Source organism: Amblyomma maculatum, chromosome 9, assembly GCF_055883805.1.
Source record: "Amblyomma maculatum isolate TAMU_Amacu chromosome 9, ASM5588380v1, whole genome shotgun sequence".
NCBI classification, from domain to species: Eukaryota; Metazoa; Arthropoda; class Arachnida; order Ixodida; family Ixodidae; genus Amblyomma; species Amblyomma maculatum.
Genome location: NC_139352.1, coordinates 88,382,366 through 88,399,108, shown reverse-complemented (window position 1 = coordinate 88,399,108; position 16,743 = coordinate 88,382,366). Strand labels below are relative to the sequence as shown.

The 16,743-nt window shown below is 46.3% G+C and overlaps 1 pseudogene; it reads left to right on the top strand.

Moving 5' to 3' along the window:
• The first annotated feature begins 13,937 nt into the window (after positions 1 to 13,937).
• On the top strand, positions 13,938 to 15,876 carry LOC146179714 (uncharacterized; annotated as a pseudogene).
• The last annotated feature ends 867 nt before the right edge of the window (positions 15,877 to 16,743 follow it).

Here is a 16,743-nt window from a genome sequence, read left to right as displayed (position 1 = left end):
CCTACCGTAGCAAGGCAAGCTACCTCTGCAGCCGCTGCCACGTCCCTCTGTGTACCGAATCTTCTGAATCCTTCCACAGCGCATAAGCGAAGTGTGCAAAGCCCACAATCAAGATTTCACTTTAAATTGTTGTTTGTTATGCTCTTCTAGTATGCGTGACCTGTGTTATATAAAGCAATACTATTTACATATGTACCTAAGCCGATTCCCTCGACCATCTTTAGGCATAATGTCCACAATTGAGCACACATTGAAAATATCTTAAGGATGTTCTTCACTACATCAAATAATTTTTTTCGGACTCTTTGTGGCCTAGAGAGATATTTTGGGTGAGGAAGCTTTTATCCATAGACTCTAATTCATGCACGAGAGAGTGAAGGTGTGTGAGATAGCGACAGACTCAATATCAAAACCTGGTGATTGAAATAGCATATGCAACTGACCTATCCCCTTGTACATACACTAAGATTAATTGCTACCCCGGTATAGGCCCTTGGACAACACAAACTATAGCTGATGTTCTAAAAAGAGAAAGATTCTTACTATCACACGCCTAGAAATAATTGAACTAATGATTATTACCGCGGACATTTGCAGCACTACCGAAATAAATCGATTGCAGTGATGAGAATTTCAAAGAAACGATACTACACTAACATGCTTATGCGCCAGGAATGAAATATTGTAAAGATATCAGAACTGCGAGTGATGTTATTGTAGTAAGAATGAGTGATATAATTTTCCTGATAAAGGCTCTGAGGACGTCGTAAATATTTTCAACAATCATTTCGTCGAATGCAGAAGAAACACGTTAATTACCATCCTTTCAATAGCGCTTTAAGCAAAAAAATAATACTTTCACTTTCGGGATATTACTCAAGATGAAATGATGTCAGTGATCAAAACGCTGCAAGAAATAAAACGTGTGCTTACGAAAGAATTCTAATGGAGGTAATGAATACAAACGCAAAATTTTTAGGGCTTGCGCTAAATAATTATCCACGCGATCTTTAGTTGAGAATATCTAATATATTGAAGTCTGAACGTTCTGCCAGTGTATATACACTGGAGGCCCCAGTGACAACAAATGCTTCAAACCTCCATCTTAGTTCAGTGTAATGAGTACTGTATTCTAACCACAAAACCTGTACAATTTAGTAAGTTTCTGCTTGATAACAATGTAATTAGTCTAAGCAGCATGACTCTCTCTCATCTAAATCAACGACAAATCTCGGCACACCACATTTTCAGCAGAATAACTCTCCACATCACTAACTCCAAATGACAGTGGTAACATTTATTGACTTAAAAGAGACGTTTGAGCGCACTGGTCACTGCGAGCTCTTAAAAACAATAAGGGAATAAAGTAATAATAACAGCACTCTCTCTTCTCTGACAGTTGCCTGTCTGCCAAAAAACAAAACGTAGTGTCGATAACAGACGTTCTATATTCATACCAACGGCTTTCGGAGTCTCGAGAAAATCTAGGCTGGGGCCCGTTTTGTTTTGTATGTTCATGAACGACCTACCGCTCACCGTTAGACTTCCAAAAGTATTGATGTATGCAGATGACATAGCTCTTTCGTTCACATCTCAATCAACTTCTAGACTACAAAACACTGCAACACGTCAAATGCGTATTATTTCCGAATGATTTTGTGCTATGGAACCAACACTATAAATCTAAAACCTACATATGTGGAGTTTCACTACATGAGACTAAACGATGAAACTGACATGCTTCGCATATCACATAAGAGTAGTATTCACGGGGTTTCTTTTAAAGTCTTTGGCGTCGTCTTTAACCAACACTAGCCTTGGCCACAAAACATCGATCGTGTATGTAAAACATAAAGTTTGGTTGCTGTGTCCCCCCCCCCCTCCATTTAAGGAAACAGTTATTCTTCTCATTCGCCAAATTCAGTCTCGTGATAGCAACTGCTGCGGTACTATCATTTGAATCCTCACTCAGTCGCAAACTTTTTATATCAGTATATTGGTATACATAAGTACTGGTATTTCTCTACCATTCAGTATGTTAGTGTTGCCGTCGCCTAGTACAAGACATATAATAAATGCAAACTTCAAATGCCTGTCTGTCATAAATTGAACGAAGAAAGCTTAGTTCAATTTTCCGGAGAAAACATTTGAAATAGTGAAGTTTATGTGAACTTTACAAACAGCTTCCAACTCAGTTCGAAGATATACTTCATTAAGAGCTAGGAAAGGTCCTCCCCCTGCCCTCATTTTGTTTTTCCTTGAAGTTTTTCTAGGTGGTTTATTCTTCTTTTCTGTGCATATGTTTAATTATACTCTACTATGAACGGTTGACGGATATGCATTTGCACCTGAAGAGTTGATTATTCATTTGTTTGATTGTTTATTTTTTACTCGACCTTTTACAAGTCAAGTCCCACCGTTATCGAACCGATTTATAATAATGTATCGTCTTGTTTATCGAGAGAGATAGCTTTGATTGATTGGTTGATCGATTGAAATGGGATTCTATTTCCATCAAGCGTGAGTAAAATTAGTCCTTTCTCACAAAACATAGTTTGTAGAAAGATTCAGCATCGAAGTTTACATCACATCGGCTGCAGTTCACAGACACTTGTTAGTCCACTGTGAGCCTGGTTGATTAAGAAAACAGTCGATGTTATGGCTCATAGCGCTGCGGATATTGTCACGTATGTTTAAGAAACATGAAAACAATGGCTGCAAGAATATGAAGCCTGTCAAATTCAGCAAGTAAGCCCCTCTATCGCTTTGTACTTTTTCATAAATTGTCAGGGAAATCATGTGATGGATGAAAAAAAGTGGAGCATGCACACTGGTTGTCTCCGCCTTGTGCCTTTGTCCTATGTAAAATGCATCGAAATAAACTGCAGTTGCTGTGCAATCATGCGATTGACATCACTCGCGAATAACTTGCACCTGCCAAGACGAAAAATCGCAGGCTGCTAATAACTTTAAACGCTTTACTGCACTCTCACCCGACTTGATGAGAGGTTCGCCATGCACTGAGCATGCGCCCTAATTGCTCCGCTTGCCCGGTCGGTGACGATATATGCAGAGGTGAAGAGCAGGGTGAGCGCTTCAGCTACACGGCTGCCAATCCCTGCGTACTTTAGCGCTCGTGTTGCTCCGTGGTCGTAGTATGGAAAGCCGAAGGCGTATGGCAGCAGGGAAAAGTCCGGTTGTAAGGTATCCGCGTGCACTAGGTACAAGCCCATGTCTTGCATGACTTTTGACAAATACCGAGAAGATGGGTTCAGGAACGAAGCATTAGACGCCTTTTGCCAGTTGGCGACCAGAGAGTCACCCATATCCACAGCGCCACCTTCGAGGACATCGATGGCTTCTGCATGCCGGCATCGGAAATGGCATATATGAGTGGCACACCTTATTGGGAATACCGGCATCATATACACTTTATTTTCTAGGTGTAGTCAGTCGACGTTATATTCACCGTTGTGGAATATTGGTAAACAAATTTATAGGCCGGAAAATAGAATAGGGTTTAGTCGAAATAACGATGGAGGAACTCTTGACGCCCTTACAAACATATTGTAACAGTACGGAAGAAGATGAAGTTTAGAAGACAAGTGCTGGGAGGTTCTGCATTGACTATCGTCGCCTCAACTCCATCACTAAAAAGGATGTGTATCCTCTACCACGCATCGACGATGCCATAGATTGCCTTTTTTCCGCGTCTTATTTCTCTTCAGTTGATTTGCGATCGGGTTATTGGCAGATTCCGATGGATCCTGCTGACAAGGAAAAAACTGCATTTGTTACCCCGGACGGCCTATTTGAATTTAACGTGATGCCCTTCGGCCTATGTAATGCGCCGGCCACATTTGAAAGATTTATGGACACAATACTTCGTGGCCTCAAGTGGGAAATCTGCATGTGCTATTTAGACGATGTTGTTATTTTTGGCCGGACTTTTACTGAACATAACACGCGACTCGCTGTTGTGTTAGATTGCCTACAGAAGGCTGGCCTTGTCCTGAATTCTAAAAAGTGCCGTTTTGGTGAACGTGAAGTGCTGGTACTCGGTCATCTCGTCGACCGCGATGGAGTTCGGCCAGATCCACAGAAGACTGCAGCAGTTGCAGCATTCCAACGACCACAGACTCAAAAGGAGCTCCGCAGTTTTCTGGGCCTGTGTTCCTACTTTCGACGATTCATTCCAAGGTTTGCCGACGTCGCCTACCCTCTGACATCCCTTCTACAAAAGGACGTCCCTTTCGACTGGACCTCAGATTGCGACGCGTCTTTCCGCCAACTAAAGTTTCTGCTAACGTCACATCCCATACTACGGCACTTCAACCCCTCCGCTCCGACTGAAGTCCACACTGATGCAAGTGGGATTGGTGTTGGCGCTGTGCTTGTGCAACGTTCGACAACAGGCGAGCATGTAATTGCGTATGCAAGCCGTTCCCTCAGCAAACCTGAGCGTAACTACACTGTTACGGAGCAGGAGTGTCTCGCTATAGTTTTCGCTGTTCAGCGGTTTCGGTGCTACCTATATGGACGCCATTTCACGGTTGTGACGGACCATCATGCCCTGTGTTGGCTTGTCAACCTTCGTGATCCATCTGGTCGTCTGGCACGCTGGGCCCTTCGTCTGCAAGAGTACGACTTCACTGTTTCGTACAAGAGTGGCCGCAAACATGCCGATGCAGACTGTCTTTCACGCCTTCCTCTCCCTACGACCGAATGTGACTCTGGTGATTTCGATCATTACATCGCCTCCGTCGTGCCCGAGTTTCCCGACGCCTCGGCTTTGCGGACTGCGCAAGAGACCGACATAAGCCTCGAGCCCCTGCTTGCGGAGGCGCGGGATTCCACTGCTTCCAGCCCATTTTGTCTCCGTGATGGCCTTTTGTACAAAAAGGCTTACTCAAGCACCGGTACGAATTTTCTGCTTGTGGTTCCCGAGAGCTACCGCTCGTGCATCTTACGCGCCATGCACGACGACCCCACTTCCGGTCACCTGGGCTCTGCAAGAACGCTCCATCGTGCCCGCGACCGGTTTTATTGGCCAAAGATGCGCCAGACGACTGAGCGATATGTGGCGAGCTGCACTGAGTGCCAACGACACAAACGCCCTACGTCCACGCCACAGGGCCTGCTGCATCCTGTGACTCCACCACGTGGCGCATTTGAGAAAATCGGAATCGACCTTATGGGTCCCTTCCCGAAGTCATCCGACGGAAATCGTTGGATCGTGGTTTGTGCCGACTACCTCACCCGCTACTGCGAAACGGCAGCTCTTCCTTCAGCCACCGCTCACCACGTGTCCCTGTTCTTGCTCCGTTCTGTGATCCTCCGCCATGGACCTCCGCGAGTGATCATCAGTGACCGAGGTCGCCAGTTTATGGCAGATGTTGTGGAAGAGCTTCTTCGTTTGTGTGCGTCGCATTTTAGGCATTCCACACCATATCACCCTCAAACCAACGGCTTGACGGAGCGCACAAACCGCACACTCACAAACATGCTATCTATGTACATCGCATCTGACCACAAGAATTGGGATACTATACTGCCATTTATAACGTTTGCATTCAACACCGCAACCCATGAGACTACAGGCTACAGCCCGTTCTTCCTGCTATATGCCCGTCCTCCTCGGTATTGTCTAGATACCATTCTTCCTTACTCCGTCCATGATGAACCGTGCATTGCGGAAACTCTTTGTCGAGCCGAAGAAGCTCGCCGTCTCGCCCGTTTGCGAATTCTCGCTTCTCAAGAGCGTTCAAAAGCTCGGTACGACAGTCGGCATAGCCATGTGTCTTACGCCCCTGGAGATTTAGTGTGGCTTTGGCGACCTCTCCGAAAGCGTGGTTTAGCGCAGAAAATGTTGGCGCATTACGCTGGCCCTTACGTTGTGCTTGAACGCGTCAGTGAAGTGAACTACCAAATAGCACGTATGACAGCAAGTGGTCGTCGTTCAGTCAGAACCGAAGTTGCCCATGTCGCCCGGATGAAGCCGTGTCACTCTCGTGGAAACGAATAACTACCTCGCCCGGGGGGCTTCGTCTGCAAAGGGGGAAAATGTAACAGTACGGAAGAAGATGAAGTTTAGAAGACAAGTGAAGGAGAAAGACGTTGAAAAAGGACTCTCGTGCCGGACGCGCGGCCGTTGACCAGCTGAGCCCCCGACCCTATCGTCTTGTTGTTCAGCGCTCCGACGTCTTACCCCCTTCGTAACAATATTCTGGGAAATAGGGCTGCCAAATTGGCATGCATATACCTCGTTGGACGCTTATTAAATATCGGTGTCTCACGGCATAACGGAAGCAGAGCTGCTACCTTGTCATCGTGGTAGCAAGCATCGAAGTAGCTGCCCTGATAGCATCATGCCTTATCATTTATGTAACTGGTTGAATGTACGTTATTGTACTCTTCACAAGATTCGTAATGAACTACAGTAATGATCACCGGGCGCGGGTATTAACATAGACAAGTCCTTTTCTGTTCGAACATTTCCCTAGGAAAAGCATACTGCAATATTTACTCAACAACGCCCCACCAAACAGTTTTCCAATAAATATCTAATTTATTGTGAACGGCAATCAAGCAAGGTAATGTTTGTTACAGTAAACATTAGTATATCGCCTTCACCCGCCTGCTTGTGTTAGTGACCGTAGGAGTCGATGCTTTTTAAAAGCTGCCTCTTTTTGCGTATCTCAGAGCACCTCACAAGTGATTTTCGGACTGTTCAATGTTTTTTTCGCAGCACAATTACATCTAATGTCTAAGGACCACCTGAGGTTCCCAAAGGTTAACTGACATATAACAGCACACGGGCGCAAATATCTAAATATTCAATAACCTTCCCTTCAGCCTATATATGTTAAATTATAAAAGATGTATGAATCTGTACTGCGAAGACATTTCTCTGAACGTACACCTATGCAGCCTAGCATTATGATGGAGGCGGAGAAAGCTCTAAATACCTTGGATTTAAAGTCGTTGATTTATTTTGCGCGGATTGTATTTCTCCTGAATTGACAATTGAGCTACCTATTAAACGCTAGACCTACTGGTTTTCGTGTTCAGGGTAGAACGAGAGAAAGAATATGGCTACACGTTATGAACGAGCACTGAGCAAGGGTACAGGGGGAGCCACAGTTCGCAAGCCTAGCCAACGTTTCGACAGCTGCTCACGCATATATACCCGATTCGCCGTCATCTCCTGCAGGTTTCTCAAAGTACTGCAGCGCAACAGAGGTAGAGTCCCAGTCGTGCACTACAGTCACGTTGTCATCCCAGTGTTCCCAGCCGCGAAGGCCCCTGTGCAGAGACTGGCGAACGTCCAGAATGAGCGCTCGTGCCTCTCTGGTCGAAGGATGCCAGGAAGGGTGGTCTCGCTGAACCTGAAATTGTGATCTGTTTTTCAGCTCGGTCACATAATGAGATTCAAAGCTGCAGCCTTGTATATTTTATGCTAAGAAGCTGTCTACTGTACACATATCAGAGCCGTGCTAAGGGCCCGTGCCAGAAATACTGATTAGCCCATCCGTCTCGTTCTTCCTCGCTCGAATATTTTGAATGCCACTGAACTCGACTAATTACGTATTCGGTTCCGAAAAAAGCCGCTTTCACGATATGATTTCGACACTACCTTTGTTTCTCATTTGTCTGCTTTCAAAAGCAAGTGCAATGGAAGTAGCAATATTGCTTCAACAACCTTTCCAACTGCGTAAATGGATGAATGCTTAAACGAACCCAATGTTGCATCCTTTGTTCTTTTATTCTCTAAATACAGCACACAGATGCGAATAGGTGCATCACGACGATTACACAAATGTCAGCATTCTTAACGACACAGTAGAGAACTGGTGCCTGCTGAATTAATTTTATTTAATGCTAACAAACAAATGCCCAGATTGCCGGATGCAGACAACACTAACGTTTTTTCTACGTCGCAACTAGCTGTTCTGAAATAGGTTTTGGTTAGGCTGGCAGAGAGTCGAAGGGGGAAGTATTGTAAAAGCAAATCCTGAAACAAGAAGCAATTGGTAAGAATGGACTTTGCTTGCGTCGAGAACTCGAGCAATCTCACCAGCAAATAGAATGTACATTCGAATGCTAGGCCATAAGATATAAAGTAAACAAATAAAAGTCGTGACATATAAATTTGGTCTTGCGGTAACTTCTTTTATTCTCTTTTTGTTCTTTTATTCTCTAAATACAGCACGCCCTTTTTCGGAGCCATTTTAAACCATTAATATGTGTAGTATATTAACCACAGCAACATACGTTCAGAGACCTGCATATATAAGACCACGTTTTTAACCAGTAACTTTCATTGTTTATTATATAAAACGTGCACCTGTTACCATAGCTTAAGGGAATTAGACTTCTGGCCAGTTGGAAAGACATGATTACTGGGAGGCGTAGCGCGGAAGACAAGGACAATTGAGCGCTCGTCCTGCATGCCTCTCTTACCCTTGTCTGTTCCGCGCTAAGCCTCCCAGTAACCATAGCTTGAGGCGGCCCCAAACCTTTCTTGTTCAAGCGTTTCATTCCGTTCTTCCGTTATAGTACGCACTGCGTATTCAGAAAGAGCTACGGCTATTCACGTAAAGCGACCTTCTCTTTCCAAGGGGTAACTCTTTGTTGCGTCACTGCAAACTTAAGTTGTATCCACCTAAATTCCTGTAGAAGCAAGATTGAGCTTACAAGCAGTATTTTCCGCTTGTTAGAAGAAGCTTTAAGAAAGTAAAATGCTTACGCGTTTCAGACGGGAACGAACCTGTAAAGCAGTGCGTCTCCGGTAGCGACGAAAGTTTTGCTGAAGCAGAAGGCGGCATGGCCGAGCTCCACCTTCTGTTTTGTGCCGTAGAAGTTGACGAGCAGCTCCTGGTTAGCAAACAATGCTGCCACCTGAACAGTGCACCAGGATAGAAGGAGATGCATTTGATCTTCTCCGTACCTAACCCACAAACCGAAGAAGAGGAAGATAAATGCATATGAATCGGTGAACAACTTGATATCGGTGTTATTTTGAGTCCCTAAGCAATACTCTACCAGAGCTGCCTTCCATTGTTGCGCCAAGAATTTGGGGACAAAAAATTCAAACTCTGCATCAATATTCCGCAACTTATGTACACCGCTCCCAGGCCAGAGTTCATCCAATATATTTTCTTCTGCTTTTCGAGTTTCTTCAAACGTGACTAAGTCATCGGGGTTTCCTGGTCCGCTTGCTGCGACGAAGTTTTTTTTCAGCGTATCGAAGTAACGTTGCCTGCTTCCGGGCGAATGAAGCTGCTCATTTGCTCTGCGGCGTAACATGAAAAATTCGTTTGCTGGCCCAAGTATCAAGCGCGTTTTTGACGGAGTAGCCAGTACATTGAAGGCCAAAATACTGGGCCAGCGACGTTTAATGGACAAGTGTAGTAGTGTCTGTAGGAAGTCTGGACGACTCGCCTTCAGAGGCCACACGACGTTCGCAGCTTTCAGCGCTAGTACAACGTCTGTTATTTGATTGCTGTCGCCTTTGCCAATACGTTCGCAGCTTCGGTAGAAAGCTGCGGCGCGTTGCATCAGATTCTGTCCGCTATTGGGCACCTTCATATCCCGAACCATTTGGGACATTCGGGCCAGCGAAGACAGCAGCGCATCGTCGTTAACGCTTATCTCATTGCGACTGCTCCAGCCATCGCAGACGTAGTGTGTGAAGCTGTCGCATGGCTTCACTGAAGAGTTGATAGACTCTCGCAGCCGCTCCGAGTAGGCATAGCACGCCAGAGTGTCGCAGGTGTCGTAGTGGCGTTCCTGGGAGCGGTGTCGCATTGTCGAAAGCACCGTCACGATGATGGCCAATAAGACAATGGAAATCCCGGCGCAGTATTGTATATACGTCCGCCTCTTGCTGGCCTCTGGGCTCTGAAAGAGTTCGTCAAAGGGGGAATAATTAATGCGCTACTCTTTTCCATCTCTCATGTTTCATGACATGTTTAATAGTGTGCCAGGGAGCACCGTAATTATCGTATTTGTTTCCTTGCCTCTGAGTTTTATTGTCCCCACGCCGTGACGCCCTTTTTCGGAGCCATTTTAAACCATTAATATGTGTAGTATATTAACCACAGCAACATACGTTCAGAGACCTGCATATATAAGACCACGTTTTTAACCAGTAACTTTCATTGTTTATTATATAAAACGTGCACCTGTTACCATAGCTTAAGGGAATTAGACTTCTGGCCAGTTGGAAAGACATGATTACTGGGAGGCGTAGCGCGGAAGACAAGGACAATTGAGCGCTCGTCCTGCATGCCTCTCTTACCCTTGTCTGTTCCGCGCTAAGCCTCCCAGTAACCATAGCTTGAGGCGGCCCCAAACCTTTCTTGTTCAAGCGTTTCATTCCGTTCTTCCGTTATAGTACGCACTGCGTATTCAGAAAGAGCTACGGCTATTCACGTAAAGCGATCAGTAGGTTCCACCTCCACGAGTGCATGACATAATTCCACAAAAAAGGGGTTCTCGCGAAAAGGCCTTATACTGTTCAAGATGAGTATGACATTACGGTCCTTTACATCATTCTGAGGCTGCCTACTTTTCTTTTTGCCAGCCATAGAAAAACTGATTGTACTTAACGTCCCCACTATCTTTGCGACTACTTCGGCAACTGTGGGGATTATGCAGAAAGAACATTTCAGTCACGTTGCCAATCTTATCTTAGTTGCGATGATATTTGCCGCCTTTTCTCTTGTCGCATGCCGCCTTATCTTACCTCTCTACAATTCATTGCTGACTATTTCCAGTGTACAGCAGGTATTTAGAGATAACATTACGCTGCATCTTCTGCCCATGCCCATTTCTTCTGTATTACGATTAAGTGACATCAACATGCAATGCTCCGCTGCCCACTAAACTCATTTGCAGCCTTTAACTTTACATGCATCACTTTACTTTCCTTACCTCACTGGTCTCCTCAATTTGTGTTAAAGCTTTCGTTAGCCTTCATGCTTCTACTCCGCAGTTTATACGGCTAAGATAAAACTTTTAAACGGCTTTCTCTTGACAGGCACGAGTAAACGGCCATTGATGATCTGAGAATGCTTACCAAATGCTCTTCACCCGATTTCACTTTATACTCATTCAAATTCTCGCGTTCCGGATCTCCTTTCAGTGTTTATTCTAAATAGATGAAATTCCAACGCCTCGATCGCAGTAGGGTTACTCTTCTTTGCGAATGTAATGACATTAGGGTTCTCTGTATTAATTTTCCACCTGCTGTCCTTCCTTGTCTGTCTAGGATATTGGCGATTTCTTGTCCACTGAGTTACGTATAGTAAGGCAATGTAAGCGATTAGTTACTTAATGAAGTGATGTATCGTTCACTAGGAAGTATCCCGAAATGTTCTCAATCTAGAAATCTGAATACTTTCTCAGTAACTAGGAAATCAGAAACATGTGCGCCCCTGCGAACGTTCTGTCTTTTTGGGAAATATTTTATTGCCTTCATCAAATGCATGGCTTCTCTTCCACCTTATTCTGCAATGTCTTAATGACTTCTTGAGGTTTAACTGACTCAAATGTTTTCTTGTAAACTGAGGTTAACAGCTGTTCTAATCTTGGCATGTCTGTATTGCCCGGCTGATAGTGCATGTGAATTTGACTCATTGTCCAGTATCCGTTGATTAAAAAAATCTGCGATTTTTCTCATTCTATCAGTGCACCAAGGAGTAATAATAACAACAATAATTGGTTAACAAGAAGATAAAGGCACAGTATCGGTCACCCTTTCTTTGTCGACACCTGAACGGCGCCATTAGGAAAGGGAGGAAGGTAGGAGTGAAAGTAGAAAGAGAGAAAGAGGAGTGGTAGTGGAGCGCTACGGAGTAATTTCGACCACCTGGGGATCTTTAACGTCCGCTGACATCGCACACAACAAGGATGCTCCTTCGTTCGTTTCGCCTCCATCGAAAGAGGTGAAGGGTGGCTGTTCCTGGCGCTACGGGGCTGGTACGGTAGGTCAACGCCGCTAGCGGCGGGGGCTGGCCAGCCACCAAAATTTATGTGTGGTAGGCCGTCATCGCACCCGCCACCGCTTCGGTGGTGGACGACGGCTGTTGTTGCGGCGCGCGTCTTTCTCTCCCTCTTCCATTTTTTTCGTCTCTATTTTATCTTCTGTCTGCACGAGGCGGTGGAGGTGGCTCAGCTGCATAGCGAGTAGCAGGCGCGTGAATTTTCTTTTCCTTCTTCCTACAGCCACAACAACAACGCCACGATCGGGATCGTTTCAATGGACAAATGTCGTTCTGTCGCGACAGTGCGTTCCCTGTATTTGTCACCGTTCCAACGAAGCATCTCACACCTAATTACACATTATCATTTATGCGTGGACTCTTCCTTTCGTAGAGAATTGCGAATAGCGGTGATTCAAAACACAGACCTCCTGTACGCGAGGCTGCTGCTGGTATCCTTAATTAGCGGCACCGTTTGGGCTGTTAAACCATTTATTGAGACAGAACTACCTGCAAGTCATCGGTCTTAATTATCACGCACGTTGTGAAAACCAAAATAACGTACACCAATTGACTTCTTTCAGTGACTAGCACCACGTCAAACCAGCTATATCAAAATTTAGGGCGACTCAGCCGTAGCATTTCAGTTATCTCATTTTTAATGTCATCGTGCATTTTGCTCTTTGGTGTTCAGATGCCCCGCCAGGGTGGTACAGTGGTAAGACGCCCGACTACTGTGCCGGAGTACCCGGGTTCGAACCCAACCTCGGTGGCTGCCTTTCGATGGAGGCGAAACGAAGAGGCGTCCGTAAGCTGTGCGATGTCAGCGCACTTTAAAGATCCCCAGAGTATGGCAAGCAATACAGAATACGGGTCTATCCGTGTTAAACAACCCACAGGAAAGCACGAGGCTAGGTAATAGCATCAGCGTCGACACGTCACCGGCCCTCCCCCTTGCTAGGAAGATAATGGGAGCCAAATGGCTAAGCACAGGTCACACACTAGGTAGGGACCACTATATTTTAGCCACCACCTTCGAAACGGCTAAGTACAAAACAATAATCAGGAAGACACATATTACGGATTGGGATAAATTCAGGGACCTAAGAGAGCAAACAGCCGAAACAGAAATCACGAATCACGATGATTGGATCGAGTCACTTAAAAAGGATATTAAGCAAACTACATCGGAGGTGCCGATAGAACAGGAGGGCCAAATCTCCGACTCGCGGCTACTGCATATGTGGGAAGCCCACCTCAGCCTGCAAAAAAGAGGAAGCACAAACGCCTAAGACCGCTAAGGAAACGTATAGCGAAACTAGAAAGACAGATAGAAGACTACACACTAGAGCTCCAAGAAAAGCAGTGGGGTCAGATATGTGACCGCTTTAATGGACAACTAGGATGTAAAAAAAAAGGTGGCAAATGCTCAGACATCTACTAGATCCGACACAGACAAAATCTACGCAGAAAGGTTACCTCGCTAGACTGATCCATAAATACGAGGGCACCACGGAAGAGTTCTTGCTAGAACTACAGGATCGATATCTCGGCAAGGCCTCTTGGGCTCAACTGCCAGACTACCGAGGACTCCCAAGCCCAGAGCTAGATTCAGAAATAACGGAGGCAGAGGTTCGCTTCGCCATGGGACAGCTCCGCACCACGTCCGCGGCAGGCCCGGACGGGGTCACAAACAAAGCATTAAGGAATTTAGACGCAAACTCAGCACAGAGGCAATCACGGGGCTCATGAATAAGTACTGGAACGATAGTGAAATCCCTCAAGCCTCGAGGCATGCAATGATTACTTTTATTATCAAACCAGGCAAGAAACTAGATATAACCAATTTGAGTCCAATATCGCTCACTTCGTGCGTAGGCAAGCTCATGGAGCGTGTGATCCTAAACAGAGTCCAGGAGTACGCAGAGGACAAAGATCTTGCCAACAACTATGCTAGGCTTCAGAGCTAATTTATCTACACAGGCTGTCATAATTCAGCTCCAAGCAGACGTCATAGACATTGCCAAATGCACGGGCACTAAAGCAGTGCTAGGGCTAGACCTCACCAAGGCCTTCGATAACGTGGCACACGAAGCCATTCTCGAGAACCTCTCAGACATTAACCCAAGAGAAAAAACTTTCTGATACATTCGCTCATTTCTCAGCCATAGGTCCGCGATAATTAAAATAGCCGAAATAGATCCATTACCTTTTCGGCTAGGGGTTAGAGGGACACCGCCAGCATCAGTACTGTCACCATTTCTCTTCAATCTCTCCCTCATAAAGCTTCCACCCCGAATGGAAGCCATTCCTGGGCTGAGAAATACATTCTACGCAGATGACATCACATTCTGGACCACCAACGGGAATGAAGGTCAGATAGAGGAAACGTTGCAACGCGCGGTAGACACTATCGCAGAGCTCGCAGGTCATTCAGGCTTATCATGCTCACACTTAAAATCAGAGCTACTGGTCATATCCAAACCCAGGAGCCAAGCTCCCCAAATCCCACTTAACGTGTGCGTGGGGGGACTTCCAATCAAGGAGGTGCAGTCAATAAGGATCTTAGGGCTGTATCTACAAGCTAACAGGAAAAACCAAGAAACCCTGCAAAAGATGAAACCATCAGTTAATATCTCATTTAGGCTAATCAGAAGAATTCCCAACCATAGGAGAGGGGTAAAAAAAAGACCTCTGTAGAATAGTGCAGGCATTTGTCCTGAAAAGAATGGTGTACGCACTACCATACCTAAAATTTTGTGCTGCGGAGAAAGGCAAAGCCGAGACAATAATTAGGCAAGCATACAAAGCAGCCCTGGGGCTGCCGAACTACACAACGACAGAAAGACTCATTGCACTGGGAATACATAATACACTAGAGGAGCTGAAGGAGGCTCACCTCACAATGCAAACAGAATGGCTTAAGCGCACTAAGGAAGGCAGAGCTATACTGGAGCGCCGAGGTATAGGCGTGGAACTTCCACCGGAGGACACGAAAACGCAGCTACCCAAACTCATTCGCAAGCGATGGATGATCAAACCACTACTAAAGAACATGCACCCTTCTTACCACTAAGGAAGGAGGAAAACTAGGGCAATAGTTCTACACGAAAAATACGCAACGAGCGAAGGAGCTGTCTAAGTTGACTCGGCAGAATACGCAACAAGAGGAGTGTTTGCGCTGGCGGTGGTGGACGTGCACGGGCGGCTGCAGGAATCAGGGTCGGTGGTGAAAAAATCTTCGGAAACCGCGGAAGACGCTGCTGTGGCACTAGCCATAGCTAGCACTGAGGCGGATGCAATTTTCTCCGATTCTAAATTTGTTGTCCGTAGCTTTGTGGAGGGCAGAATCTCAACTGCCGCGCAGAAAATACTGAAACTGACAAGGCAACCATACACAGAAATTGAGGTGATATGGGTGCCGGCTCACTCGGGGAAGGCGGGAAATGAGGCGGCCAACAACATGGCTGCAGGTTTCGTCAGCCGAGTCGGTGGGTCCTTCGTATCCATGGGTTACTGCAAGGAGGGGCTGGCATCTTTTCACGATATCACAAGTCATTACAGATTAGAACGGCATAAATTTCCACCACCTGACAAAACGTTGGATAAGGCACAGGAGACCACTTGGAGGAGACTCCAGACGAGATCCTTTCTTAGCCCTTACCTATTAGCAAAAATGTACCCGGATGACTTTAACCCCGCGTGCAGGTTCTGTGGCGAACCAGCCACGTATGATCACATACTACGGCAATGGAATGAAGAACCTCCACCGGAAGAACTAGTAAAAATTCCTTCTCTTGAGCGATGGAAGGCCGTTCTGGTCACCTCGGACCCGGGCATTCAAGCCTTGGCCACCGAGTGGGCCACTAAGGTCGCCGCCAGCCATTGACTGGAGGCCATCTAGAGCGGACCGTCTGCATCTGCATTTTGACGATAAATGTTTTCCAACCCAGGTGTTCGAAATTGCTCCGTAGCCCTCCACTACGACTCCTCTTTCTATCTTAACAGAACGACATATACTGGACACTCTCGGCATTCGCATACCCGAACATGCTGAAGAGTTAAACCCTCTCCCTCAGGCCGTGCATTCAGGGCTTATCCCCAAACCTCTTCCTAAGAACGTCCACCCAGAACGCCATCAATCCCGCCGCGTCGCGCGAGCCAAAGCTCTCCATAAGCACAATGGGACTGCACAGGATGTCCGCTGGGTGGACGCCGCATGTGGTTCAGACCGTTCGGGAGCTGTGGCCTACAATCCAGCAGCGCCCCCCCCCCCCCACTCACTTCATAGACCCTCCCTGTAACTCGGAAGAAGCAGAGGAAGTGGCTATAGCCTTAGCAATCGCCCAAACAGATGCGGCTTACATACTTAGCGACTCCAAAACAGCCATACTTAACTTTGCCCGCGGACGCGTCTATCCTCCCGCGTGGCAAATATTGAGAATGTGCACCCTGAATTCTGACAGGCGTATTGAGCTTATATGGGTGCCGGCTCACTCTGGCAATCCCGGAAATGAGGCTGCCGATAACATAGCCCGAGGACTTATCCTGGCAAATGGCAACCCATGCCGGGATTTCTCGAGGGAGCGGATACATACATTTTCTGAGCTCACACAGCAAGCACGCCTTGCCCGTCGACTCTACCCCCCTCCCCAATCCCAGCTGTCTCACTCCCAACAAATCCTCTGGAGGCGTCTTCAAACCCGAACGCTTCTCACCCCTCAACGCCTATCCTACTACCGACCCATTTCCCCTG